This window comes from Macrobrachium rosenbergii, chromosome 51 (assembly GCF_040412425.1).
Source record: "Macrobrachium rosenbergii isolate ZJJX-2024 chromosome 51, ASM4041242v1, whole genome shotgun sequence".
In the NCBI taxonomy this organism is placed as follows: Eukaryota; Metazoa; Arthropoda; class Malacostraca; order Decapoda; family Palaemonidae; genus Macrobrachium; species Macrobrachium rosenbergii.
This window is the reverse complement of record NC_089791.1, coordinates 34,959,542-34,987,382: the sequence shown is the minus strand read 5'-3', so window position 1 is coordinate 34,987,382 and position 27,841 is coordinate 34,959,542. Positions and strand designations below refer to the sequence as shown.

General features: G+C 35.5%; 1 protein-coding gene across 7 annotated transcripts in view; it reads left to right on the top strand.

Moving 5' to 3' along the window:
- The window catches only part of LOC136833313 (uncharacterized), a 531,995-nt gene extending 511,582 nt beyond the window's left edge, over positions 1 to 20,413 (top strand). For 2 of the 7 annotated variants that reach the window (XR_010851416.1, XR_010851414.1), the window contains 3 exons: positions 11,272 to 11,422; positions 13,801 to 15,977; positions 17,585 to 20,413. The gene's annotated coding sequence lies outside the window, so the exon portion shown is untranslated. The other 5 variants (XR_010851411.1, XR_010851415.1, XR_010851413.1 and 2 more) reach the window with 5 other exon arrangements.
- Positions 20,414 to 27,841: the final 7,428 nt, after the last annotated feature.

Genomic DNA, 27,841 nt, shown 5'->3' with positions numbered 1-27,841 from the left:
TATATATATATATATATATATATATATATATATATATATATATATATATATATACTCTCTCTTACTAACCAATATATATATATATATATATATATATATATATATATATATATATATATATATATATATATATATATATATAAATTATTATGGCAATATCTTCTTATTGAAGCAGGCTTTCAAATATTATTTTGACTGACGCTTTTGCCCTAACCATAACGAAATTATCAATGTTTCAATTTTTTTTATGACGCCCACCCGAAGAGAATTATGTATGACAAGTGCATCAGTCCAGGTCAGAATTCAAACCTATGCCTTTTGGTGTTAATACAAAGGTAGATATTTGACTTATCCACTATGCTTTCGAGAAGTCCCCATTTGACAGCATATGCGAAATACAAGAGGTGGCATTTCCCAAATGAAATTAATTTAATTAAGTGGCATTTTTGTCTTAATATTTGAGGATGTAAAAAAAAGTCATGTGTTAATGAGTGACAACTATCATTCATAAATATAAACATATATATATGTATGTATGTATGTATGTATGTATGTATGTATGTATGTATGTATGTATGTATAAAACACTAGAATTTTACGATGTGTGCAGAAGCAACCACTGCATATTAAAGATAATTTTTTTATTCATTTTTTCATAAGCGTTCACATAATGGTGTTAGTTGTAAAAGTTCTGATAATAGATCAAAGACAAATTCAAAGGAGAAATTTGGATGCCAGCAGCTAAAATTGCCATTGTTATAAAAATGAAAACAAACTAATAATTAAAATATTTTTTACATTTTGCTTTTATTATTGTTCTTATTTAAAAGAAAAAAAGATAAGGCTAGTTTTGGAATCATTAACAAGAAGGAAGAAAAAATACCTGTTTTTAAACATGGTGAAAGGCAGCAGGTCGCAACATTATTATTATTGTTATTATTATTATTATTTATTTATTATTATTATTATTATTATTATTATTATTATTATCATCTAGTTTTGTTTCAGAAATCAGGGATTCTTACACTAAATGTAGACTATATATATATATATATATATATATATATATATATATATATATATATATATATATATATATATATATATATATATATATATATACTGTACTGTAGATTGTTATTGTGTGTATTGTAAATGCCACAAACTCTGTGCGTATATTTCCCATCTTGTCGCAATATTACAGATTTATAAATTATAAAGTGAGTAACATATCTTATGTTGCACCGACGTGGAAAAAGAAAAAACATGTTTTTGGGACTGAGAAACCCATTATTGTAACTTATTTCCCCTCAAACAGACCCCAAAAGGTGTTTCAAGGTACCAGCAGTGTATGAAAAATATCAAAAATAAGAGAAAAAGGCAATATCTCATAGTCATGATTATCTCATCTTTTTCGATTATATCTGATTATTTACTCGATCTTCGATCAGCTCACCCACTATCATCACTGTTGATAATTGCCTCTTTTCGTGTAATTTAATTATTTTTGTTATCACTGTTTGTAAGTATAGTCATATTTGATGTGGAAACCCTGCATTGCCTGATTGAGCTAATCAATTATTCAGATTAGCTGATTGCTCTACAGCTGATATGATGGTCTCTTTAGAATTAACTACTGAGTCGTATTGTCACTTACGCCTGCTCGTACAATTAATATTGATAATATTGTGGATGGAAATGAGGGCATCATTTGCGATATTAATACACCCATAAATTTCAGGCTGTCCGTTCTCCTCTGATTTATGTATCTAATTATGTCATTTTTACGACATACAGAGCGATACTCCACAACTCAAAGTATTGAAACTTATGTGGAAATTCCGTTTTCTCTAAAGTTATGCTCTCATTTCTTTCAACTTCCCCATACCTATTAGTTATGTCGTTATAAAACAAAACAAGTCAAAAATGCTCCGAAGTTTCTTCGGTGCAATCGAGTTTTCTGTACGGCGTATAATCAAGGCCACCGAAAATAGATCTATCCAGCTGTAGACCTTGGATCTATCTTTCGGTGGTCTCGGTATAATGCTGTATGAGCCGCTGCCCATGAAACTCTCAGCCGTTGTTGCGTTGCCAGAGGCACGATCATGGCTAACTTTAACCTTAAATAAAATAAAAACTCTTGAGGCTAGAGGGCTGCAACTTGGTATGTTTGATGATTGGGGGGTGGATGATCAACATACCAATTCGCAGCCCTCTAGCCTCAGTAGTTTTTAAGATCTAACGGCGGACAGAAAAAGCCGGCACAATAGTTTCCTTTTCAGAAAACTAAAAACTTTAAAGGTTAAAAGTTAAATATCAGAAGTGAGTTAGAATCGTGCCACTGACAGGTATTTGAGATACAGATGTTTTGAATAGAATCAGAAAGTAATTATATTATTTCTAGGTAGGCTGTGGGCTTATGCAGCGGCCTTTATGAAACAGGACAAAATTAGATTGCGAATATTTATTTGGCTTGATGAGAAACACAAAATGAACAGTCGAACACAGCTAGTAGATAATGAATGACTGAATTTTAGTGTATAATGAATGACTGAAAAAGTTGAACACCAGAGGAATAATTTGGGAATAACGCTGACACGTGAAAAACTCTTAAAAAAATTTTAGGTATCATTTTCATTTTCATTTATTTCCAAGTTGTGAAGGAATCAACGAGGCGATGGCCATTTATAGAAGCAACTGCTTATTCTCTCTTTGCCTGTTTCCTTTCGTTTGGAATAACGATAAAAAGATATAACCTTGATTTATAAGTGCATTAAAGTACTTGGTATTATTCAGTCTTTATAAGTGCATTAAAGTACTTGGTATTATTCAGTCTTTATAAGTGCATTAAAGTACTTGGTATTATTTAGTCACACACTCCGCCCTTGAGCTTTTTACTAATAATAATAATAATAATAATAATAATAATAATAATAATATTATTATTAATAATAATAATATATGAAGGATATAGAGCCTCTCTTAAACAGGCCATATTGAAAAACTTCCTGCATTTCACACACTATCCTTTTTCATTTTTCCAATATGAATATTGGCCAGTTGCTGACCAACGTCGCAGAGTCTGAAAAGCGAGTTATAAGGAAAATAGAAAAGGCTCTGTATAAGATAAACTCGCATAATACAGCCATCCTTTTCAATAATAATAATAATAATAATAATAATAATAATAATAATAATAATACGTAAACATAAAAATGAATTCTGGAAACGTCTGAAACAGCACTCGAACGAACCGAATGCCAAATTAGTAACATCAAAGACGCAACGAAAGAATTATCGCGTGATCCACTGAATGTTCCTGAATTGGATTGTGAATAAAAGGAGTTTGCCCTTCTCGAGTTCATTTATTAATCAACGCTGAGTTTCGGAGGATAAAGCCTTGATTAGGAGTAGATATTGGAGTAATTATAGCCAAATGGAGGAAGCCTTTAATCGTGTGTCACGGTGTTTTAAGAGAGAAAAGGACGGAGAATGAGCTCTCTCTCTCTCTCTCTCTCTCTCTCTCTCTCTCTCTCTCTCTCTCTCTCTCTCTCTCTCTCCTCTCTCGTTATGGGCAAAATTTGGAAAGATTTTATCGTGGCAGGTTTTCTGACTAAAAGAGAGAATAGAATTAAAATGTTTTGTATATAATTTTATATCATTCGATCGTTTTGTTTCATCTACCAAGAAAAATGATATGGAGCATGTCAGTTTAGGGATACCACCGAAAAAAGAAAAATGCAAAAGAAACATTTTTATCTTACACGAATTTCTGGAGAAATTTTAAACCAGTTTTGCCGAATTCACGTTATATTGTAAGTTCTGAAGTTAATGCTCTTTACATTTTTGTAAATATGTACGAGTACAGCGTGCGATTATATCACACGTACGAGCGCGCTACTCAGATCTTGTAGAAGTGTATCTGCTCTCTGTCTAAGTCTCCCCCCTTCCGTCTGTGGGCCCCCCCCTCAAGCTCCCCACCTCCGTCTCTAATCCCCACAAACTCCTTTTATCAGTCTGGGAGATCTCTATTCAGGACATTACTGCAATATGTCTTCCCAAAGAGCATCTGCTATGGTGGAACGACTGAGGGTTTTTGCAGGTGTATTCAGCCCCCCACCTCTTCCTGTAGAACAGGGCCATCCAACCCCATATGCCTGTGGGCCAAAAGTGGCCCGTTTGGTTTTGAAATTGGCCCGCTAGAGAAAAATGAGTAAAAGTATATTTCACTTTTTGTTATCATAAAAATTTCTTATTCCTAAATTCTGAGTTATATATATATATATATATATATATATATATATATATATATATATATATATATGTATATATATATATATATATTATATATACATATACATACATATACACATACATACGTATACATACATACACACAGGTGGCCCGCATAACTTTCTGTTTTTTTCAAGAGTGGCCCACAACTTGGACGGCCCTGCTATAGAAGAAAGACCCAGCTTCAGCCGTTGAAGTTTTCCCAGGCATCACCTGCAGCCATTAGAGCTTAATTATCAAGTCCGCCGTTAATAGAAGTCAACAGAAGTGAGATCTGCATTCTGGGGGCAAATTATATCTGGACGAGGTCAACATCGGCTTTGTTCAATTGAGCGGTCCAAACCTCTAAACCTCTGAGGACATAAAAAGCCCTGCACACCCGCAGTTCGACGGTTCAACATGGTGAGTTGAAGAAGCGCTGTGAAACAGTACAATATCGTGAACTGAGAATAGTTAACTTGCTTGGCTTATGTAACGTGGCCTCATATTTTGCAGCTTGTACCTTGATCTGCTCTCTGAACGTGCACTCATTCTTCACTCCGTGTTTAAGTGTTTTCCCCCACCCATGTTTCACTCCTTCACTAAGAGATTGACTGTGCTTATCCACTCCAACCAGAATCCAACTTGTGCTGATAAAGGCTGCCCAATGTGCAGTGGACTGGGTATCACCGTCAGAACAATACAAAGAGAATGAATCCAGGATTGTCATTCCTGGCACCAAGTTAGAGTCACAACTGACTCTCGAGTAAGATATTATAAGGAAAAGTGGAGGCTGATGGAACATTAAAAATAAAACGCCCATCGCTTAATTAAATCATTTTGCAATTGATGGTACTTGAAGTAAAATTATCTTCTGGATCCTCTTTCTCTATCAGAAGGTTGATATATAGTTACAGCAGGATAAACATACAGAGAATATAAATGAAAAATCTAGCTATCACTGTAACTACCATAACCAATAATAGCCTATTGCCTAGAAATGCGTCATTTTAATATTTTCCTGATTTTGTGTTATTCAGTCCCCTAGATCGGTAAGGGCTTGGTGTTATGGCGACAATTTTACATACTTTACAATATGAGTATTACAAATAATCTGCAGCATAGTGCTATTTCGCATTCACATTCGTAATTAGAAGCCTAAAATACTGCACTGTATCTCAGTTTAAAGGAGAAGTCCACTTTCACCCAAATAATTACTAAAACTATAGCCTCGTGTTTTTAACAGATCATGCTACATTATACAGTTTCAATGAAAAACTCGCTTTGATCCCCAAAAAAGGGCTGCGCCTTGATTTTTTGCAACATTAGTATTTTGGGATGAAAGGCAGTATATGTTATAATTCTGCATTCATATTCATGTTTAGCGGGCTAGAATACTGCACATTACTCAGTTTGAATCCCCCGGAATCACTAAGGCTATTTTCATGGTGTTTTAGCTAATTTTGCATTGCTTGTAACATTAACATACTGCAACGACGTTACAGGGAATTAAAATGTATATTGTAATGTGAACAATGCAAAATTTACTCAAGCGCCAATATTATACCCTTAATTATTTTTGATGGTCAGGTATTAAGAGTTAGAAGTGATATGATCGTAATGTCAGAAATTCTTTTTCAATAAGCATTTCTTTAGAGACTGAAGCAAGATAGAAAGTTGTGAGAAAGGGAAGATTAGGAATGTGTGATAGGTTAATTATTCTTCTGAAATGCACAGTATGAAAATAAGACTTACAGGTGGACTGGAAAAGAAATTAGGTGTTATAGAAGGAAAATAATTCTTTTATAATATTTTTTTTTTTACCAAATTGGATAATTTTGCGTATCTCCATTCCTGTGTTACCTTTCTTCCCTTATATTCTTGTTCATGAATGAATGTTTTATTTTTAAAGGACTCCTTTCAGGCTTTTGCACTATGAATATTTGAAAATTCTGAGTAATATCAATAATAATAATCATTATTGTTAATCATTAGTAATTATTATTTTCATGAGACAGCTGCCGAGCTCCAACATTCCTGGAATATGAAGCGAAATGCGATAAACTGGGCATCGGTGATAACAGATTAAGTCAATAACTGCATCGATGTCCGGAGCATAATTCAATTAGCGTGATAATTAGGCGTCCATTGGCATTCATTTCCAATATATCCCTCTGCTCTGGGTTCATTTGCCCATGTCATGACATATCACGCTAATTAATATTTATAACGCTGTATTACTGATTTTTATAGCCTCATTTTCGCTCAGCTGATATGATCTTTTATTTTCATGATTTTCCATGTTTAAGCTGACGAAACTGCAGTATCAACCACAACGTTTAGTAATATATCGTAGCATTATTTTTTTATATATATATATATATATATATGTATATATATATATATATATATATATATATATATATATATATATATATATTATATATATATATATATATATGTATAATGTATGTATATATACATATTTTCATGCTATTGCCTTGTAATATGTATATCATGCCATGATTTTGATATATTTATTGTTCTAGATATCATGCAGTCATGCATCTCTGCATACTTTGTTGAACTGAATGAAAGCTCTCTATACCGTCTCTCATTGGTCATGTACAATGTAATGTGACATTTCGAGACATTAGCCACGCCCACCAGTTACTTCATTCAAAGAGGACTCGAAGAGGAAATCCATGATTCCCAAAAGAAAATGAACGTATTCCTCTGCCAACTTCCAACCAGTGATTTAGGGACTTGGTTATTAGTCCGCCTTCGTGAGTATCATCTGGGCTGGCTAGAAAGAGAAAAGCTGAAGAAATTAATTTTCGATCAGTGCTCCTTGAAAATGAATACCACCTTACCATAACAGAAAACGGGACGGCCTCGACGAGGTGATTTTCACCTTAACTGGGTGAAACCACCTTCAAATTCGCTCTCTCTTTCGTTAAGTTCAGTGTAAAACCATTCTAAAGGTTACGTTCCTGTCATTTGTAGGGTTTCCAGTAAATAATAGAATTCATCTTTATTTTGTCTTCGGTTTTCTAAGTGTGGCATAATTTGTTTTCTGCTGTACATGTTGAAGGAAAATACGTCAGACATAAATGTGTTGGTCCTGTGAGTAGTGGCATAACTGGTAGGCCAATGGAGCTATGATCGAACTGTCGTTGTCTCATTTACTTCTCGTTTGGTTCTCAGCCAGTCCCGTGACTCGGGCAGGCCAGGGAGATTCTGGAGAAGGAGAACCGTTGTCCAGTTTGCTCAGGACAGGTGCGTGGTATAGATGTATATAGATGGTTGCAGAATTCGATTTACTTGTTTTTCACATCGTCATTGTTTATGGATAACTAAGGTATTTTCCGATTATTTTGTATTTCATTTTGCATTAGAACTGTTGATACTAAGGTACTTTTTACTGTTTATCGCTATCTAAGCCAATAGCGTATGGTTTATTATATCTGGGTGCAGGTGTCAGTGGCATGGCTATGTGGGGACTAACACTATGGGCATCCGTGACATAATCGGTATAATTTGCCAGATTAATAGGTCGTTTTTGGACATCTTGAAGCGGTGTATCTGTTCTCAAGTGTGCATACGTTATAGAACGTAGGAAAATTAAAACGTAGTTTTGTTAATCTGAAATGACGGGTAATGAACTATGGTGTTTTATGGAAATCAAAAGTTTCATAATGGTACTAAACCTGGTGTATACTGTACTCCACGCTAAGGTTTCATTTGATTCGGAGTTAGGGTTTGAGAACTCATATGGTATACGTAGCCGGAAGACCATCCCTGCTTAACCCCACCAACTTAAAGTTGGGTGTTCATCCCAGTAGTAAAAAAATTCATCGTATTGGTTTCTGGGAATTACTTAGGAAATATTCTATAGCTTTATACGCCAAATGTTGGGTAAAACTTCACTTGCGCGGCTTGATTCCCGCCTGTCAGGGCACGTCGCCCCAAGTTAGGTTAGGTAGGTAAGATCTGTTTAGGTCAGGACCTGGCATTATAGGAAAGGTTTTATCTGTGTATGAGGAATCTGTCCTGGTCGACGACTGGCGGGAATCAGGCCGCACAACTAAAGTTTTACCGTTGCACTTAGGCTTTACTGGACGAAGGTTAACTGAGTAAATTGAGTGGGTAATCTACCCTGTAATAGGCAGTTGAAGTTGGTCTTTCTTCGATTTGGGTAACTGGCGGTTTTTAGATGAACTGTCTTCTCGGGACAGTTTGAATCGACAGTCTTGAAATATTAGCAAATCCTGTTGCTATTCAAGGTCCAATTTAGTGGTTTTTATTGCAGTATTAAGTCAATCCTGTGATTATTGTGGCACTAAAGCTTTTAACAGGTAAAAATAATGAGGCGTTTTACTGTGCACAGTTATAAAAAGTGAAACCATAGCTTACGTTGGCGGCATATATACATTGTCTCAAGTATCCATACAGTACTTTGGATTATTATAAATATATCTGGTGGGGGGGATGGAGGTAATTAACGGAGAACGAAAGGAAGCAAATCGTATTTTTTAGCTGATGTTAATTACATGCAAGTCCATTATGGTTAACTATGGTACTCTGCAAAAATGCGTAAGCATTTGATAGTCAGATTCTAAACTGTAAAATGTAGGTTCTGACTTAATTTCAGTTTTAACTTTATACCACAGTCCCTGTTCTTCAAGGAACTAGATTTATAGCACATAGCTGGTAGAACTTAAAGTTTGTTAGATGTAGGATGTCTTGAACGGATGAGCTTGCATTAGATAACAACGCTTATATAAAGCAAGGCTTTAGCTCATGCATCCGTTCATGACAATTTGTCAAAACTGTCAAGTTTATCGCCTTGTATTTTGTAACGCAAAATCCACCCGGCATTTTGGCCCATACTGACTGCTGAAAAGCGCCTTTACTGGCTGGCATTCTGGACTTTATTACGTTAATTTTAAAAGACACTGCAATAATAAAAGTTCTGTAATCGTTTATAACTGGTTGAGCAGACATTCCATCGCCTTTGAAGGGGTCATTATTACGAGACAGTGAGAAAGTGATAAGCGTATGTCTCAGAATGCAAAGGACTGAAAAATTCATAGTGTAATAAAAAACTGTATTGTTGACGAAGGATGCAGATATCGGAAAACAATTAGGGATTAATTTTTTAAGAGTAGTTTTGTTAGAAAAAAAAAAAAACTTGATATTTAACTACTCTACATTTGATGTAGGTTATCATTCCTAACAGTAAAAGAACAATAGGTATTGTAACCTGACAATATTGAAAGCATTCCAGCAATATATTGTTTAGTTCGATATAGAAGTGGTGTTTTGCTACTCATAGCTATTTTGCTTATTGATGAATTGTAAATCAGATAATACTCCAAAGTACATTGTCATAAGAGAATATATAAAAAAAATACAATCGGTGGAGCATATATAGAAAATCAAATTCACAGCGATGCGCTTTGATAAAACATCCGGCTTGGTACTTCATTTCAGGCAGGAAGGAACACACTTATCATTTTTGATAAGGAGAATGCAAGTTGGCCCCAGATAAGAATAAAACCCGTGAAGTGAGGGTGTAGAAAAGTCTTTGAATACCGGTGTAGAGCGGAACCGTTATGCTTTAAGTTTCGTTCAACTCCCACTGCTATAGACCGGAGGCGTAACTTTTGACCTGTGTACTGAATTCGTTGAAGTCCGATAATTATTTAATTTTAGTTAATAATTGTGTTTGAGGAACTCTTGGTAAAACAGTAGGAAAATGCACTCACAACATTTGAGTATAATGCAGGATTTTAAACAATGTGCTTGGTCACGTGCAGCTTAATTGAGGATATATATATATATATATATATATATATATATATATATATATATATATATATACTGTATTTATAATATATATATATATATATATATATATATATATATATATATATATATATATATATATATATATATTTAGGAGGTTATTAGTGGTCCATAAAATAGTGGTACTCCATTTCGTTTTAAAAGGAAATAATTGTGGGAGCTGCGTGTGGAATTATATTTGCTGATTTATTGGGGTTATATTTGCTGATTTATTGTTCGCAGATGCCTTTGTTATACAAATTGACGTGAAACTAATTCATTATAGTCTATTAGCGTATGGTCGATTGAATATTTCATGTTTAACGCAGGTGTGTTAATTGAATGCGAAATATTGCACATCATTTTATCTCATTACATTAAGAAGTTGAAATAATCGTTGATAAATCTTGATACCTTGGCTGTTAAAAACGTCATTAAAAAAATTCTGAAGGGAAAGACACTGGTATTCTACCAGAATTTGTCAGTCGTGTGCAGCCTCTGATCAATTAGGTAAATTCAAGGTTGACTTTAATATCTCAATTAGTATCGGAATCTGTTTTTATCAGCTGCCTTGAACAACGGAAAGGTGTTTAAATATTTCAAATTTATATTATACGACACAAGTAAGATATTGCGAACCAGCGCTGAAGTAGATGTTTGTGAAAGGAAGGATGTAGCTATTCATCTTTTAGTAGTGAAATGCCGAGTTGAGTAATTGCTCAGTTCTTTACTGCATTGAAGCAGATTACAATTAGTGTAACCGTAGTGCCGCCTGTGCACCTCACGCGATGCATAACTCAAGGTTCTGTGCAGAGTCCCTTCTGCTCCCAGCAGCTGCCGTTTTCATTCCTTTCAATATATCTCCGTTCATATTCTCTTTCTTCCATCTTACTTTCCACCCTCTCCTAACACTTGTTTCAGTATTATCATTTTCAGTGCTGAATAACCACAAAGGCTCCAGCTCCGTGTCTTTGGCCAAAATTTTATATTTCAATTTCATTTAGTGGTGTTAATTGTCCCAAAGCTATGTTATATATGGAGTTAGCTAAATACAATTTCTGTGTGGTTGAAGACATATTCGTCCACAATTATTTGCATCTAATCTTTTTTTTCTTTAAACTAATAGAGATGAATTTTATTTTTTTACAGACAAGGGTTGTATCGAATCTGCTTTATAGATGTACGAAACGCCTTCAGTATGTACAGTAGGCTATAGAAATGACCGGACTTCCACTGCATCTTCAAACTGGGGAAATTGCTGCACGATAGGAATGGAGTCAACCACTTACCATGCAGATCGGTAAGTTTATGAGTTATGAACATAATTTTTTTTATATTTGATGATAATGGAAAAAAGGTCATCATGACATCACAAACCCATCGTTGACTGAAAGGTCGTTAAGAGTGCCAAAACATTTACTCTATGCATAAAGCAATTTGCCATTACCAGTTACGTAACTGACGGTTGTACATATAATTCTAATATACAAGTATGAACAATGAGATCGAAGTAGGTGGATAAAATTTATACTGTAATGAAGCCTAAACTTCTTACCAAGTGTCACATTAACCTTTTGTGGATCTCACTTACTGATCGTTCTGTGTAACATACAACAGTAGTGAATTTGGTGTCATTTAGAACTGAAGAGTTGAACTTTTCATGATATTTAAAAATATCAAATTTTTTTAGATGTTATATCACGTGTAATTACTCATAATTAGGACATATTTTGTTAATTTTGAAAAACAATTTACTATAAATTGGAAAAAATAGGTATCACATTTCTGTTTACATAGCATAAAAGTTTGATAAATTGCCTTTCAATTGATATGAAATTATTATTTGACCACTATATGATAATACAAAGTGCATTAAAAAAAATGCAACACTTGAGTGGCATAAGTTCACCAAGCAGAATGATGGTACAGGCAGTCCCCGGTTTACTGCGGGGGTTCTGTCCCCGGCGGTGCGATGTAAGTCGAAAATCGGCATAACTCAAAGCATCTTGATTATAATGGGTAATAGCACTGTAAATCCACTTTCGATGCCGAAAAATCTGGGTTAACAGTGCTGTGAGACAAGCGCCATAAGTCCGGAATGACGTAACCTGGGGACTGCTTGTATATATTTATTTTTTTATTCGCAATAAATATCTATTAAGGCTCCATGAAGACAAGCATTCATATGCACCATTTTCAGATTTCATCCCAATGACACTTTTTTACAGTTACTGTATGTTGAACTACTTAAAATAAATGTTTCATTGTCAACTATAGCCATTGGATTCTGAGAGGTTTGGAAATGGTTATAAAAATTGGTGACAACTGTAATCGCTATTGGAATCTTAGTGGTCGAAAAATGGATGACGACCTTAAGTGTCATCAGAATCTGAGAGGGATAAATTGTACAGGTGTGGCTAGGGTCACAAACTAATTTCTGACAGTTATCCTCTGATGCTTGGTATTTATGAGAGGTTTGTATGACGTTACTAAGACTCCCAGAATCTCGTAAGAGACCATCAGTATGTTCTGCTTTCCTACAAGATCCATCATGTTGATTAAAGGGTTTATACTTTTTTCACCTTTGCTTTGGTTTTTAATCTTACGACCACCCCTTTTATTATTATATACATCTATCGCTGAAGTTCAGTTATGTTTTCATAATTACACTGCCTCCTCTTTGGGTCCATCCTTATAACTCAGCTGTAGTATCTTTGCAGTGCAAGTGCAGTTTAATGTGTATCCAACGCACCTGGCTTATACACTATGAGAAACAAGCTATTGCTCTTGGCCATGGACTCTTAAATCAACTAGAGCAGAGAAACTCCGAATGCTACTTTAGTCCTCCCTCTGCTAGGGTTGGGGGTTAGATTCAACTTATACTGTACTTATCATTAATTTCTTGTTTCTTAGGTCTCTGGGTTTTATGAATAACTGATCAAGCCACATCCACGACAGCTTAAAGTTTAAATTATGTACTTATCAAAGGTAGTTAGCAATATTGGTTTATATACAGTATATATAACAGAAAATACAGATAGTACCTGTATACTTTTTATTGTTTCTAAAGTTACAAGAACCCTCCAAATATTCAATAGATGTAGTTAGAATACATTGGTTGTCATTTAACTTTAAAGTGTTTCACTCAAAGGTTGGTTTTCTGAGCTTTCCTAAATAAAAAGAAAGTGACTAATTGGATAAGAATTAAGGCAATAACCAGCTTTGCTGGGGACCTTGGAGGCTTGCTACTGCTGTGCACAGTTTGTAAGAATCTAGTTAGTTTAATAACACTACCTTACAGTAATTTTGTTAAGAAAAATACCTGATATAAACATTTTGATGAGTGATAGCATCGGACATATTTGACAACCCATTTCAAAAGTCTTCTGCCAAGAATGTTAGCATTGAGCTGAGCCCCACAATTGACATTCCAGGCTGCCATTTTAGCATATACTCAACGTTTATTAGTTATTTGCAATTATGTATACTGATTTTACAATATGATTTGTATTGGGATATTTTTTCCCATTCTATTTGATGTCTTGTATGTAGGTATAGTGGCATACAAGTATAGATAGGTGAACTATATCAAGATCAGCTCATTAAGGGAAGGTATAAACTATATTATTTTGTATGTTAATAAGTTTTACTTTCTATATGGACTTTTTTTCTTTGCAGGAGGCTCCTGACTACAAGTACTTTCTGAGTAAAACTAATGACGGCAACCTCATCAATATATGGTATTCTGATGGTGTACAAAGCAGGTGGGAGATGATTCTCATTGTATTTTCCAAAAACAAAAGTTCAAGCTTAAATTACGGGAAGACAATGAAAATTACTAAGGTAGGAAAATGAACAAAAACTTAATAATCTGAGAGAGAATATCTGTACTTTGTAAAAAAAAAAAATGGTCATATACAAGAAAAAAAAAATGATTTCAAGAAAGGAGGCAAGGAGCATTGCCACTGTAATCATACCAAAGAAAGAAAAGAGAGATCAGTTATGTTTAGCAAAATTCCTCCGCCAGGATTGCAGTTACGCTTGTATGATCATATGAACTGGACCAGCTTCTGCCCAGTCATGGCTGGTAGGCGACCATACAAGACAGCTTGGAGATAAAATCTCACAGATACTGGCCCATCTTGGGAGTCAGGCTTAGGATCTACGGCACAAAGTTAGTTCAGAAATGGTTAGAGAAGTGGTATTTCACAGTTGGTCACATACAAGTTGTACCACCTTCCACACCTCTGGTCTCTCTCCACAATATCAGAAGAGGTAAACTCGACAGGGTCTTCTTCCCTTTTTATGTGTGCACACCCATGGGCTCTCTAGATAGTTGGTCAGTTCAGTAGGAATTTAATGCATTCAAGTGTCACTAATTGGATAACCAAGAGATTAGCTGCCTGACAGAATCAGCCATCCTCCTGACGCACACACACATCGAGATTGCTGTGGCACCCCCAAGGTTCACCACTTCACAGGGTTGGACAGGCCATAATAGAGTGAGTCCTGTAGAACTGGGTGTCAATACTGATCACCATACACCAAGGCCCAAAGAACCTCCCCTGCCCTACTCCCAGATAACCCAGTCACATCCCTCCTTGGCTGTCGAGCAGAGCAAGTCCCAGAAGAGCATTGGTGTCATGGATATGGCCCCTGCACTGCTGTAAGGCAGCTTTCCACCATTGTTGGCTAGTTAAGGCAAGCTGAGGGTTACAGCATATCCAGATAGCCCTACAGTTTCATTGTCTCCAGTAGCTGTCCCATAGGATGGCTTAGCTTCCCAAAGGTGCATAGAACTCAGACAAGAGAAGTGGACAAGACTCCACCAGAGCAGATTTCCATGCTCTCATTGATGGACTTCCATAACTACAACTCAGGCCAGGAATGGGTAAGCAGGGGTCTTGACCCTTACGCAGGCAGCTCATGGAGGGGAAATAACTTTACATGCTGATATTGTGCTCTTACCTGCAGTGATGCCATAGGGTCTCTTCAGCCTTCTACTATCCAAGGATGACAGTGGCTTCTAGCACAGATCCTGCTACTGGTTGTTCAGACCCTGTTGCTAGGTAATTCATGTAAGAGAATTGGTGTGACTCTCCACAGTACAATTGTAAGATCCTAGGTGGAATCAGGCAATTAGTGGAGTGTGCAATCCATAATTCTGTGGGTTAGCTAATGGCCATGGCATTACTAATACTGTATTCAGAAACCGTAGTTAATACTGCCATTTATCTGCACAGTGTTTATAATTGGAGATGTAAATCAAACTATGTATCATGACAGTGACCACTTAATACAGAAAAAAAAGCTTAAGAAAAAAAGCTCATGGAAACTGCTGTAAAGTAAAATACTGCATCTGAACCGTCAATTAGTGAGGTACCAAGTGGAGAAAACATTTTAAACTCCTGGTCTAGTATCACACTAATAATACAAACCTGTTTTAAGTAAAACCAATATAAAAGATGAAAAGTAAGTGAAATGTTACTTTGTGTGCACGGACAGAAAAGAACAGGTGGTGTAGAAAGTGTGAAGTAACAATATGAGAGAAATATTTGCCACTGCCAAACGCTAACGTGAATTGAATTAGGAACTGATGGGTGCTGAATGCTTTCCTGACCTCAGCACCTACCCATATGGCCCAGATTTCAAACACTATTCTCAGGAACTGAGATGTGAAAAGATAGAGGTATTACACAACGTTACGATACAGGAGCAGTAGTTCACCAAGAAAAACTCTTAATGAAAACTGACAAGAGGACTCGGCAAAGGGATAGGAAAGCCTCTTAAAAACAAGCACAAGTGGAAAGAAACCTGTCTAATGGTTTGAGCCATCAAGCCCTGCTTCATCTTGGGTGAGTGGTGAAGTATTTAGTATTATGAAATCCTGTGATAGCTTTTTAGGAGACTGGATTCAGATAGGGTGTAACAGTAAAATTTATGATATTCTATGAATGTGAACACAAAGGTAGAGAATTATGAAACTAGTAAATTCTAAAGACTGAAAAATCTAAAGGTGGTTTTTACTGTAAATTATAAATGCTAATATTCACTGTAATTCAGAAAGAACTTAAAAAAAAAGTAGATTTTGAAGGTAATGAAGACTTATAGGTCCATGTTGCAGGCTGTGTACATTAGAGGTAAATCAGAACTTTGATTTATGCAATCTCTTTAAAGTAGCAAAGACATTAATTTTACCCTTAATGTCAAGTCATGATGATCATCAGTTAATGAATCCTTCATGGCATCAGATGTGATTGCAATACTTCCAGTATAGAAGGCTTAGTTGAACGGCCTTGTCCTCACTTGTAGAATTTGAATAATTTCTGAGCTAAGCTCGACTCATTTTGACATATTTTTGGAACAGAAAACAGGTGGCAATTCCTTCCAAATCTGAGAAAATAATCCAATCAATATTACTGTACTAGAGAAAAGGTTTTAGGCTTGTGTGGTATTTACTTTAGAAATTTTTTAAAATTTCATCAAGCGTTTAAATTTCAGACATATATATATCTACAGTATGATAAAACAGATTGGTAGGTACCAAGAACCCAACTCCCCCTATTAGAAACAGCAGTCTTGGTAAAAGATGCTTGAGGTCTGGTTGTAGCTAATGATGCCCATATTTTGATACCTTGCATTCAAGAAAGCCTCGAGTTTGTATCGTGTAATTTAACATTTGCCTCATCCTTTCAGGTAATCTAGCTTGTGTAGCACTGTAACAAAGATAGGTCTTTAATGAACAGAAAGTGAGGCTTTTTGGGAGGAAGCTGTCGATTAAGTGGATAGAGAGAGTTTTATAGGTGGATCCAAAATTACAGTGAAAAGTCTATTAAACTGAAAATCAAAATACGCAGTTGAAAGTTTGGACTGAGGCTTATGGCGAAATGAAACTAGGAAATGTCATTATTGTGAACTCTTTGTTCTGGGAGGCTAATTTAGTTTTGCTGCATTTTCCCCAGTATTTATGGGTCAGTTTGGGTGTATTATATATAGTAAATGGTTTGGGACTCAACAATTAGAATGAGAAAGTAGGCAGGTGAGAGCAGTAATTTTTCTTAATAACTGAGCCAACCAGGGTAGAACTTGATGAAGTTTTGAGACTGATCACAGAGGGATTAGACATTGTTGGTGGTATAGAATGCAACCAGATAATGTGAAAATTTCAAAATGGCCTTATTCAGGCTATATAGCCATGCTGAAGTTGCAATATACTTATTTTTCTTCCTGGAATTGACACAAAAGCTTTTATTACAACATTTACTGCAGCAGTATCTCAGTTCAGTGCCATGTCCCTGATAAAACACCATTGACATACCTGTCATGTCTGAGCCCCCCTTAGTAATAGGGTCCAGGTGCAGAATGTTTGGGACCTAGTTGTGATGATACTCTTCTTGTAATATTTTGTAAAGGACAGTATCTTCAAGTTTGCGATGTAATTGACATGTTTCCCTTCTTTCAGAAATTCTACAATTGGCAAGTGGAATGTTAAACATCTGATAGAATACAACAAGACTACCAAGGCTGACAGTCTTCAATCTCCCCCCCCCTTTTTTCCAAGTCATTCAGATAAATACCAGCTATTAGGCAGTTGTATATGGTGCAAAATAGTTTTAATTTCTCATCAGCTTAATGGCAGATACCACTTAGTTTGGTATGTTTCACATAGATTTTGCTTAAATTTCACATCAGTTTAATAGCAGCTATTACATTGCTCATGTTTTTCTGGATACACAATTTTTACTTCTTTCACCAGTGCAATGTGTGAGAGGATAGTTCAGTGTATTTTGGGACACGTATTGGCTACGTACATTGTCGGTTTGTTTTCAGCGAGCAAGTGGATACATTGTTTATCAGTATGTCCTGAGTTTTACTATCTGCCATCAGGCAGCTCCATGTGCTTCAGGGTACATAATTCATTACCTAAATGTCCTGTCAGTTTAATAGCTGAACCAACAACAATGGACACAATTTTATCATGATACTACAGTACTTTTTTTCCTTAAAATTTTTGAGTCAGTGTCATTTGTTGGGCAGTAAAGGAATTATATTGCTCCTAATGTTGTAATGTCAGTCAGTCCAGTATGCTTCATCTTAATTGTATACCATATCAGAATTCGTGCAGTCTTTTGTTTCAAGATACAGTATATTCTTTAGCAATTTTTGATTGATTAGATGATTTGTCCAAGTTTATTCTTGGTTAATAGTAGTAAATTTTGATATTTTAGTTTCATGGAGTCACACTAGCTTTCGTGAAGGTCACACTATCTGTTAGCTAGTACATTATTTCTAATGAATAGGTTATACTGACGTACAAAATTTTCTTTAAGGGAGGTAGGGATGATTTAATATGTAGAACCTACTTAGGAAAACTAAAATTTTGTCAAAATTACACATGATGACCACAGTTTTTTTTGTTTATGGCTCTTACAGATATTGTTGAAATAGCTTCCATGAGAGTAGGGACTTTGTCAAAGTTTCCCTTATATTCCCATCAGTTTATATCAGTTTGTTGCAGTGATTAAGCTATAACCATTTTGAATGTTTATTTTAATAGCCTCTGTGTTTTACAATATTATAAAATGTACTGTATAGTGTAAGCATAGGTGGTATATATACCACATAAACACTTAGATTATTTGAAGGTTTGGTTTAATTAGTTTACTACAGGAAGAATAACTTGGAACAAAGTATTTCACGTGTACATTCCAAGACAGGAAATATTTTGGAAAATGTGTCCAATAATTTTAAATAATCAAATTATATAGTACCACATTCTCAAGTTAATTTTAAGTAATTAAATTATATAGTCTCTTAACTTTGTACAAAGTTTGCCATGGAAATAATGCATCTTACTAAATATTAAACATAATTCAAAATGAATACCTCAAGTATTGCCAAGTATCTGTTACCTCAAGTATTGCCAAGTATCTGTTCAGAAGCATTATCAGCATGGCATCTCTACATATTTCAAAATGCTGCTGACATCTGAAGTTTCCAAGTTGGGATTATATTAGAAGCAAATTCACTAATAGTAACAACAGAGTCCAATTATGCCAGATCACACCTGCTCAAAAGATGCCTGATTCCATCCGTGGAACTTGACAAGGAAAGAGATGCGTGTGACTTGTCTCGTGAAAAAGCTTACTTTGGATAATTAAGTAGCCACTATCCTAATTGCTAAAAAATGCACTGTGAAATGAAATTTATTTCTTTCACAACAGAGGTCTGAAAATATTTTGTGTTCTTAGTGGAAAAAAGAAACTGGCTAGTAGTCATGATGATTTTGCCCCCTTCAAGAAAGTATACCTGTCAATGCAACATTACCAAGTAAATATCTCAGAACTGACTTTGCATAAGATTATAAAAATATAATGTTAAGCCCTAACCTTAAACTTGTGTTTCCTAGTTAATATGCCAACAGCAATACCCAAATCCCTTTCTGAATTTGGGTTTTATCAGTTAACTACATACAAGAAACATTAACAACAGAAAACTAAGTAGTCCTTGTTATATAAGTTTGTGCTTAAAACCCCAGTCAAAAAATTATTCTTAAAGGATCACCTTCAGTTTGAATTTAATTAATGATACAAACACTTGCAACACCATGTTGATAATGGTGTTGCAAGTGTTTGTATTAATAATTAAATTCACACTGAAGGTGATCCTTTTTGAGAATTTTTTGACCGGGGTTTTAATGCACAAACTTATGTATAACAAGGACTACATAGTTTTTCTGTTGTTAATGTTTCATGTATGTTAACTGATAAAACTCAAATTCAGAAAGGTATTTTGATATTGTTGTTGGTATATTAATAACTAGGAGAAAACGAGTTTAAGGTGGGGACTTAACATTTTTAATAATTTTAAGCGGAGTCAATTCTGAGATGTTTACTTTATGTTGCATTGACAGGTATACTTTCTTGAAGGGGGCAAAATCATCTTGACTACTAGCCAGTTTTTTTTTCCCCCACTAAGAACACAAAATATTTTCAGCCCTCGGTTGTGAAAGAAAATTTCATTTCACAGTGCATTTTTTAGCAATTAGGATAGTTGCTACTCAGTTATCCAAAGGAAACTCTTTCATGAGACAAGTTGCACGCATCTCTTTCCTTGTCAAGTTCCAGGAATGGATTCAGGCATCTTGTGAGCAGGTCTGGTCTGGCATAATTGGACTTTGTTGTTGTTATTAGTGAATATGCTTCTAAACAAAGCTTGTAGGGTTCCGTTGTAAATTGCTGTGTTGTTTTTGTTCGAGATTTGAAATAAAATAAAATGATTGAGATGTTAAGGCTTCATTTAATTTTCACCACTTTACTAGTTTTTAGCACATGAATGGGGGTGGCACTTTCAGAGTCCACCCTGCACCACTAACGCTAGTTATGCCACTGTACCCAGACCATTTGTAGCCACTGCTAAGAGACAAGAGACCATGTAGTACATCCACCTTGACCTATTACCTCCAAAAGCACCACAGCGATAGCTAATATTCCTACTTATCTTCAGGAACTGCTGACGAAACACCTGCAAAAAATACAAAAAATTTATATAAATAAAAGGAATACCAGTAACTTTCAGTGCTAAGCAAGGACTAATAACAAACCTAGATCTAGCTTTGAAAAGGTTTATAGTGTTGCTGACTCTAGCGGCAACACTATTATATATATTAGTGCGCTTTAAAAAAAAAAAAAAAACTCTTCAGATAATTATAGCTGATACAACATAATAAACATGAAAGTAAAAGATGGTATCAAAGAATGCACTTTAAGAAGAAGAGGTATGATGGATCAAGAGAAATAGCTTATTTACAAGGACATGAGAAAAGTACTTGATACCAAGAGTTCCTCTTATTTCTCTCACTCGTACACATTTTTTGGTAGCCTTCACTCCTAGCCTCACTCTCCCTTACACCAATAAATAGCTCCATTTCTAGCAGTCTCTGCTTTCACTCCTAGCCTCACTCTCCCTTACACCAATAAATAGCTCCTTCTGGCAGTCTCTGTCTTATACCAGGAATTGTCCATTATTTTGCAAAAATTGGTCACATTTTTTTACATGTACTACTGTAAAATACAATAAACAGGTACAAATAAAACATCAATAAAAGTTACCAAACTGCTTTCTGCTGACATATTCAATGTAGTATTTTAAGTGTCAAAATAGCAACAGCAAACAAAGAAGAGAAAGGAACTGTAAGCAAAAATCACATTGATCAAAGATTTAAAAGCAAGAGACTCTTGATAAACCTACAGTACATGGAAATTTACCACCCAACTCTGTACACAGTAGTATGTGAATTCTTTCCAGCACACAAACACCACCCAGTGAATTTCTGTTATGCAATTTGTCTTCAGTGATTGAGTCCTCCCAATAAAAAAAAAATAAAATAAAATCCCTCGAGATTGTTGGGGAAGCTGAAAAAGTCTAAATAGCAATCTGAAGATATGCCTGATGTACCTGAGAGAATGCAATGCAAGACATCTGAAAAACAACGCAAGGAACTCCCACCACTGTAGTGAGGTCTTATCCACTGTTAACCATAACTTTTTGCTCATTTCACTACCTGTTCAGTTAACTGGCTTCTCTGCCTAAAGGAAGCAAGGCCAAAGTCAAAATAAAAAGGTTTATATATACTTGTATGGAAGCACATTCAAATACCTGAAGAAGGAATTACTGAACATGGTGGGTGTGTCTAAAGATTACGTTGTCCAACAGAGGAAACGCCCTTAAAAATAAATGAACGAAAATAACTTTCTAATCTTGAACTGGACAGTAGCAGTCTTCTTCTCAACTTCATATGGTAGGCTGTTCCATTTTGCCAATATCACCTGGAATGCAGAGTAGAGTTTAATATAAAGAGCGCATCTGTCTGTCATTCAAACACACAAAGAATCTTCACTTCACAGACTGTCTTTTTCTAAATCTAAGCGTCCAATACCTATTCTTCAACATACACTTTAATTCATGAAAAGATCCACACTACTATAACAGAGACAGTAACAGGGAGACATATAGTAAGAGAGAGAAAATGAAGAATGAGAGAGAGGGAAAATTCCATTAAGTTTGAAATGTTTTGAGGTCATTATTGGTAAATGGTTTGACTTGACTATCATGTTGAAATCCTGAACTCTCGCACAGCTGGTATGCTCTCATGTCAAACTACAGTATATCATCTCATCCAGGAAAATACAAAAGAATGAATCTTAAAACATGATAAACTGACATACCGACTTGAAATTCCTTTAAAGTTTACAGCCTGTTATAAGCTGGTGGCTACAGTCACATCAAATAATTTAACTATTTTCACATGGTATGCTGTACAATGGGGACTGAGTTAAATGGTACTCGTCAAACATCCACGGGGCAAATCAGAGATGATACAAAGTCAACCAAGTGTAGTGTTCTATTTAAAATGAAATACCATAATACTACAAAGGGGGTTCAATCCCAAGCCTGTCACTCATTATGAATAATGAGAATCAAGTTCACAGATACTAGAATTACAAGTAGCAACAGCTATAATGTATCTAATCATAGAAGTCACAACTTTGGATGTCATATCAGCATCCTCATTAGTTCACTTACTTAACACCCATATTAATGTACACTGAATATTTCCATTTTCAAAGCATATTTTTATGATTATGTCAATACAGACATTTTTTGTGTTCCTAACATAAGGGTTTTCCAGTAAAGACCAATAACCTGTCAAATACCTAGTTTTTTCAGAAAGGTTTTTTCTTACATGAGATTAAAACAGAAACTAGGAAAAAGCAAACTAAGCTAGATTTGGAACCATGACTCATCCAATAAATAACTTATAAATGCCTAGGCAGCTGCCCCTACTATAAAGTGGTAAGATATGCAATCGCAATGACCATGCTGATATACAGACTTTTTCTATATTTACTGAAAATATGAAGAAAAAATTAATAAACAGGAAGTCACAGAAAAGGCCAATGCAGGATTATGTAGGAAACTCCAGAAAAGGGCCATAGATTAAGACATAAACAGTATGGGGAATTAGGCAGGAAGTGCCAAGTCAAAGGAGTGTGGGGAACTCATTGTCACATTGACTACATCATACAGTACAAAGAAAATAATGCTCTTAATCATATTTACCAAAAATGATACTGCCTTGTCTAAAAAGGTCCCAAGGTGCTGATAACAAATTGGTGTACCATAGTGCTGAATAGCAGACTACTGTGGACCTCATTTAACATTTCTGAAAGCAAAATCTTTGTCAAAATTAAATTCACCAAATATATAATCAAATATAAATAACTTATGAAACATAATATTTACATGGCTAGAAAGCTTGATATCCTGGTCTCAATATTCTGACAGCACCAACAAAGCAACTCTTCTATTATATCCCTAAAATTTAGCCTATAGTTTACTGGATGATATAAAAAGCCTCCTTGACTTTCTCACCGCAACCTGTTCCTCTCCATGACTGATAAGACTTGAACACAAACCAAACATCATTTCAACTGAGGAATGTTACTGGCACACACAAGCAAATATAAAATTACAACCAGTAGTGAAGACCCCTCCTGTGTTTAAACAGAGGGGTCAGTATGTACACTCTTGTTGTTCTTCGAATTAGTTGTACCAGTGCAGAAACGTATGCCTACTACCCCTGATCAAGACCCTACTTCTTCAGCAAGCTCACGTGCCCAACTGGAACCTGATGCCTTCAGTTATTTCAGCGACTCTGAGTAAGATGACGTAAGAAGAGCAATTCTGTGTACTTTTTAGCTACATTAAGGAATATGGATGGGGTCAAGGGACACCCAAGGCCAGGTCAGGGCATGTCACCCTAGTTTTGGTTAGGTTAAAAGGTATTTAAAGCACATTCTTTAAATGTTAGTCATGGCTAGGTCATATGTTTGGATGCCACTAGGCTAATTTGCATATGTCATTGTATCCAATTCAGTGAACCAGTTGCTCTAAATTGCTCACAGCGCATTTCAACTGTTTCTTTTGCTTTCTCGATTATTTTCCACATGAATTACGCATATTTTAAGTTCTCCGGCCATTTGTAGCACAATGAATATTTAAGCTATGCCAACCTGGTTTCCAGAGGCTCCTGGGCGTAGGATCCTCAATTAACCTGTCCTTACCTAGACTAACTTTGGCATTCCTACTTTCTAAAATTCTGCCTCTTCTCTTCTTAATTTGACTCAATTGCTTTTTAAGATTGCCCAGAACATTCATTTTCTCCCTATCTCAACTTTAACACTCCTTGCATCTATCTTCCAAACCTCAAGTTTGGCCTGGGATAAATACTTACAGTGGGTGTGGCCACAATGCTTTGTCTTAAGGCACTCTATTCTATTCGGGGAATCCTTTGCTCCATAAATACTACGTGCCATCTCGGAAATGTCAACTGATGACATTATCACTAACAATAACTAACTCCACAAATCATCGGGTGAGGAAAATACGAATCAATGATGGCGAAGCGCTGTAGACTACGGACCTTACTCACTCGGACAACCCGAAAGGCAGAAAAAAAAAAAAAAAAAACTGGCCCAGCCAGGTAAAACTATGAAGGGTTTGGGAGTTTGCCAAATTGTTATTGAGATAAATCGTTACATAATGATTGATACTGTCAAGTCATCAACAACTTGCACCAATAAAAAAAAAAAAACGAAATTCAGTGGCTACCCAAAGAAAACGTGGTACTTCAAAGGTAAGCGAGGCTTAAACAAATTAATGTAACCCCCCGCCCCAACCTACTAAGAAAATGGAAATTACTGATGCCAACAACCTTAAGCAGTATTTCCAGTGCCGCCATCAAACCACTTTGGCTGCGCGATTACAGTAAGCCATTTGATTTCCAATACCACGGTTTCTTCAGTCGCTCTGCATCAGTTTCATTGTCGACGTCATGGTCAGAGGGAACACCTGAATATGTGATTTAGGCATAAAAGTTAAGTATACCTTAGTTTTACCAGACCACTGAGCTGATTAACAGCTCTCCTAGGGCTGGCCCGAAGGATTAGAATTATTTTACGTGGCTAAGAACCAATTGGTTACCTAGCAATGGGACCTACAGCTTATTGTGGAATCCGAGCCACATTATGGCGAGAAATGAGTCTCTATCACCAGAAATAATAAATTCCTCTAATTCTTCATTAGCCGGCCAGAGACTCGAACTTGGGACTCGCGAGTGCTAGCCGACAACTCTGCCGACTACCCCAACGAGGAACTAAAAAAACCAAGCGCTGGGTCCCATAGGGTCATTCAGCGCTATGATGAGAATGAATGAAAATGGAAATGATATAAATAATGAGTTTACAATAGACATTCTAAAGGTTAATGTTAAAAAAAGGTAAAACCAAAGAGATTTCATTTCTAACGGAATTAAATCATCACAAGGAAGAGGAGGAAGAAGAATATGCGGTGTTACTGGATCAATTAAAAAGAAATAAACTTAACTAATAAACAAATTATGTGATAAATTAAAATATAATAAACATTTATTTTACTCACCTGGTTGTTTCATTTCATTAGAAATTTCTATCCACACATCCTATCCCTCACACCTGCGTCTTTATAATATTCATTCCTTGCAAAATGTCTGTAGTAGGCGTCCTATGTCAATCGGTTTTAAATCTTCCATGTACGAACATACTACACTCAGCCAATCACCTGTTTCCAACACATTACAATGACAGTTCAATAATATACAATAGTTAGGGATCTATTTGATATTCATTTTCTTTGATGTTAAAACCACTAAGAAAATACTCATAAAATTTTAGTGGGTAACTTTTCTGCTACTATTGTTACTATGTATCTTGTTCACTGCTGCTATAAAAGAACTATTTTACTTTAAGGCTGTGGTTCATTTGCTAATAAACCTGGTAAATGAAATACCGGTATTATTTTATTTAAAAACATTATTGCATTTTGGACTTTTTACCCTTAGTTCTAATGCGTGCTTTGAACGTTTCTGACATAGGTTTAGTTGGCAAATGAGTACTTTTAGATATAGTGGGCCCTACCATTATGTTCTATAATTCGGGTACCCACAGTGGGAAAACGGGGTTTCTGGGTGGAGAAAGGCAAAAACGAGTGAAATACAAGGACCTTAATCTCACTGGTAATTCTCATTCAGATTAATATAAGTTTGTGGAACATTTTTAAACTATAATCACGCACAAGGGTAAGGAGCTGGTATTTTGGGTTAAGTTAGGTTATGTGTGGTTGGTTAGGTCATTTGCTAACAAAACGAACGTCAGAAACGTTCAAAGCACATTAAAACATAGGAAAATTTGTTCAAATCCAAAATTCCAGAATGTTTTAAAGTAAAATTTTACAATAATATATAAGAATGCTTTAGTTACGATGCATTTTGCTAAACAGGTATGATACACTACAAACATTTAATGTCGTGCAATGTACTGCATGAGAGAGAGAGAGAGAGAGAGAGAGAGAGAGAGAGAGAGAGAGAGAGAGAGAGAGAGAGAGAGAGAGAGAGAGAGAGAGAGAGAGAGAGAGAGAAATAAAACATATCAAAATAAAGTCAACGATTTCCAAAATATTTTTTTCAACACTCACCCATAACAACATAAGCTGGGCGAAGTTGAGGCAAATAAAATATATCCCTGTCTTCCTTCACAACAAATCTGCAAGTGAAAAATATTCTTTATTAGAGAGCACAATAGACTTGTTCGGAAGCACTCAACATGTATCCACATATGTTGATTAACTTATGAACTCTATGCGAATGACTCTCAAAATATTGATAAAATCATAATCAGAAACGTGGCTGAATAATCCTTCCAAATATAGCTGTTATTATTTTTGGGGAGCAGAAAATAGCAACAAATTAGTTTTAGAGTATTATGGTAATTGAAGTTTGTAATCAATGTCCACAAAAAGACAGGTAATTGTGCATATTAAGCTAATGTACCAGTAAATGTCTCGACATCACTGCAACACATTGTGACATTCTCAGAACTAACCAACATATCAGGGCAAAGTATACTTGGGTGCAACATACCGCATTTTTCTAAGGTTTAAGCAGTATGTGTTATGATTTCATGAGACATACCGTACCATCAAGAGCGTTTGCATTATTCATACCTGTACCTTAGATGCCGAATCAGTAACGTATTCTAAAATTATGGCAAGTACTTAAAACATAACACTTTGTATGAGGATTATCTTCGCTCATTCCAATGACTGATGTTGCAGTCCAAATCTTACAGAAGACAAGAAATTATTTTAATAATTATAAAAATACCAAACTTCTAACATTATGCTGTACTTGCAACTGCCGAAATCTGCAGAAGCAGATTATAACTAAGTCTCAGAGAGAGAGAGAGAGAGAGAGAGAGAGAGAGAGAGAGAGAGAGAGAGAGAGAGAGAGAGAGAGTGTGGCGTACGCACCGAAGACCAAAATCAGGTAATCTCCAGACCTATTTTCCTCCTAGAACAAGAAAAGTCATGTGAAACTAATTAGTTGAGTGCCTTTGGCTTATACGGAACATTTTACATATGAGGTTCAGAAAAAAATAATTATTAAGAATATTTTCACAAGCTCACAAGTATGCTAAATTTCTAAGACGCAAATGGGTTGAGCCAGAGTAGGCTGCGAGTTAATAACTGGTTAATGTAGAAAATCAAGGTCAGTCTTTCTAGATACAATAAGGAAAACACCTTTAATGACACAAAAAAGTTAGCATAGTGGTTTATACAGTGC